Raw genomic sequence first — 3,178 nt, forward strand, 5'->3', positions numbered from 1 at the left:
GCAGGTTGCAAAACATTCATCACCCATGACTGTCCCCAATTGGGCTCAGAAGCTAAATGTCTATCATGACCTCTCTTTTTGAAAGTCCAAGAGCAAGCAAACTCTTCCTCCAGGAGAGGGAGCCAACAGATCACTAAAGACATCATCATTGCTCAAAGAAAACACCGAAAAACAATGGAAGCTTTAATTGGAGTGGAATCTGATAGACAGCACCTGATGCCAAGTCTGCATCTTCTAACACCTGCAGTCACTGCAGCAGCTGAATCCAATGTGTCCAAAAGGGATCTATTCTATTCAATTGCAAATGATCTAGATAAGACTGAGAATAAGATACTGCACGGGACATAGCAGAGTTGGTCAAGTTGAGTGGAGATGAGTTTGCTATTTGGCACAGCTTTTGCATCAATAAAGCAAGTAAAAGGTGTGAAAGATAAAAAAAAGGGTGAAAGTGTGAAAAGTGAATTGGCCAAATTGAGGTGCATATAAAGTTTTTGCTTTCTTTCAATTCACTAATGGGGCTCATTTGAATCAGGTGAATTGAGTTCTGCTTTTGGAAACTGGGTTAAGAAGGGGTGCACCGGTCCTGGAGGTACTGCAATACCAGGTCAATGCGTGGAGTGGACAGAGCAAGATTTTTTCCATCTCCTTGTTCTAAAAATCCATTTAATATATGGTCCCCAGAGAGGGGACGTATCAGATATTAAACTGATAAGAACAGATTTAATTTTTTTTTTTTCTGTTTATCAGTAGGACTTCAAAATAACAAAGGTGATCGCCTCCCGTTGCCTGGGAACCGTCCAGGCACAAGAGGGCTATGTGTCACCAGAAGGCGCACACACTTCCTCAAGGCCGGCAGACGTGCAATCCCAGGCACCTTCCAGTACCGACCAAGGTAGCGTCCTCCGAAACTACACTTGATCTTAGCCAAAAGGCCGAGAAGCTATAACCCGAATTGGTTACGGCCTTGAGTGGCACCCTGGCCTATACCGGACACATCTTAGGGAGAGGGAGACAAACCCACGCCTACAGAAGACATTTTGTCACCCAAGCCAACCCTTGAAAAGGCTGTTTTGCAGAGCAAAAACAAGAAGAATGATGCTTTTTGCAGCCGCCGCCCACTGCAATTAATCTGAATAACTCCTCCTCCTCCAAGCACCTCCCCTCCCCCTTGCAGTCTTTCCAATTCATGATACAAAAAGACGGACGGACAGGACAGGACAGGACAGGCTGCCTGACTTTCCGTCACTGCCACCCTTTGCCATCCTTGCCCGTAGAAAGCCCTTTCATCATCCCCAAACCCTAATCTTTTCCCTTCCCTTCCCAGCTGCGTCTCACTCCCTTTCATTAGGAAGTGAGCGCAGCCTTTTCTCCGTTCTGCACATGCGCGACGTTAAACACAAATGCGCAGGCGTGCGTTCCATTAGCCTCACTGCATTCCACTCCCATACAGGAAGTGGGCGCAGCTATTACTACGGTCGCACATAAAAGAACCCACGGCCACCACTGCACACAGCTGACTCCACCACAGGACACCCACTTCTACACCAACGCAGGTAAGACAGGATCGGCACCTCTATGCTCCCGTTACAATCAGGCTCAGTCACCATGTGATAACGCTCTCAACTCTTTAGTTGCAGGCTCCCCTTGCTTCACCTCCACTGGCTGTGCTGCCATTTCCTCTCCCACCTGGAAGGTATACTTTATTCCACTATTTTCCTGTTTCTCTCTTCCCCCTTTTCCCATAACCTACTTTTATCTGCATTTGTGGGGTATCTATATGCTATTTACATCATAGTTTTATTCATTAATATGGAAGGGAAGAGTGCCCATGAGAGTGTTGAACTGCGGAGAGCAAGAGATTAAGCTGCTCCGATTTGCCACCATTGATAAGCTGTTCTCAGTAGATACACATGCTATCCAAACAGCAGCATCCACCATTGCTTCAGCCCACCCATTCAGTGACAGCTCACCAAGTCAGCCAGAGGAGTGGTGTAAGGAATTACACGTAGGCACTGACTCCACACCTTCACATCACAAGAAGGGGGTCTACAGGCTAGTGCAAGAATACGAGCAAGTCTTCAGCAAACATCCGCTAGACTTTTGAAGAATAAAAGGGGTCAAACACTACATCCCCACAAGTGCACACCCACCCATCAAAGAGAGATATAAGCCAAAACTACCTGCACATTACCAGTGTACCAAGGACATGTTGAGCAACATGAAGGAGGCTGGGGTTATCCGTGACAGTTGTAGCCTCTGGGCAGCTCCGTTGGTCCTGTTAAAGAAGAAGGACAGCACCACTCCCCTGTATTGAGGAATAGCTAGCTGCATTGAGAACTGCAAATTATTTTTCTACCCTTGATCTCACTAGTCGCTATTGGCAAGTGTCCGTTGCTGAGGCAGACCGGGAGAAGACCGCCTTTGCCACCCCGATGGGTCTCTGCGAGTTCAAAAGCATGCCCTTCGAGCTGTGCAATTTGCCAGGAACCTTCCAGAGGCTGATGGAATGCTGCTTGGGACACCGAAACTTTGAAACGGTACTGCTATACCTTTATGATGTTATTGTTTATTCTAAAGCAAACAAGATTTTAGGGTGTATAAAAAGGGAGATTAGATCCGGTGATCCCAACGTATTGTTAACCCTCTATAAATCACTTGTAAGGCCACATCTGGAATATGGGGTAAAGTCCTGAGCAGGTTGATAACCATTGGTTTGAGCATGGTAGGGTGTAGTGCGCATCTTCCTGCATCGGTAAAAGCTGCAGAAGTCCTTGAAGATTTCCGCTTCAAAGGCAGTGCCTTGATCTGTGAGGACTCTCTCTGAGTAGCCATGAGGTCTGCATAAGTGTGCTTGGAAGACCTTCGCTGCAGTATGGGCCATTAGATCTTTGACTTGTACCACAACCATAAATCTCGAGTAGTTGTCTACCATCGTAAGTGCATACGTGAGCTCGCCTCGATATTCTGCAACAAAACTCCCTTTTTCGATTTCAGTTTCAGCAAACACTCCTCTTCCTGTAGAAAATATTTATCATTACCTAAGACAGTCATTCTAATGCATGACAATATTAAGGCAATTTAGTTAAAACTTGTTTTAACTCACCTTTAAGGGGATTGATGTATTTCATGGTCAATCCAGGTTTGTCAGTGATGGCACTGACATAATGTATGGCGTCTT

The 3,178-nt window shown here is 46.0% G+C and overlaps 1 pseudogene; it reads right to left on the reverse strand.

The window, feature by feature from the left end:
• Window positions 1-567: 567 nt before the first annotated feature.
• On the reverse strand, window positions 568-773 carry LOC142266242 (U2 spliceosomal RNA; annotated as a pseudogene).
• Window positions 774-3,178: the final 2,405 nt, after the last annotated feature.

Source organism: Anomaloglossus baeobatrachus, unplaced genomic scaffold, assembly GCF_048569485.1.
Source record: "Anomaloglossus baeobatrachus isolate aAnoBae1 unplaced genomic scaffold, aAnoBae1.hap1 Scaffold_284, whole genome shotgun sequence".
Lineage (NCBI taxonomy): Eukaryota > Metazoa > Chordata > Amphibia > Anura > Aromobatidae > Anomaloglossus > Anomaloglossus baeobatrachus.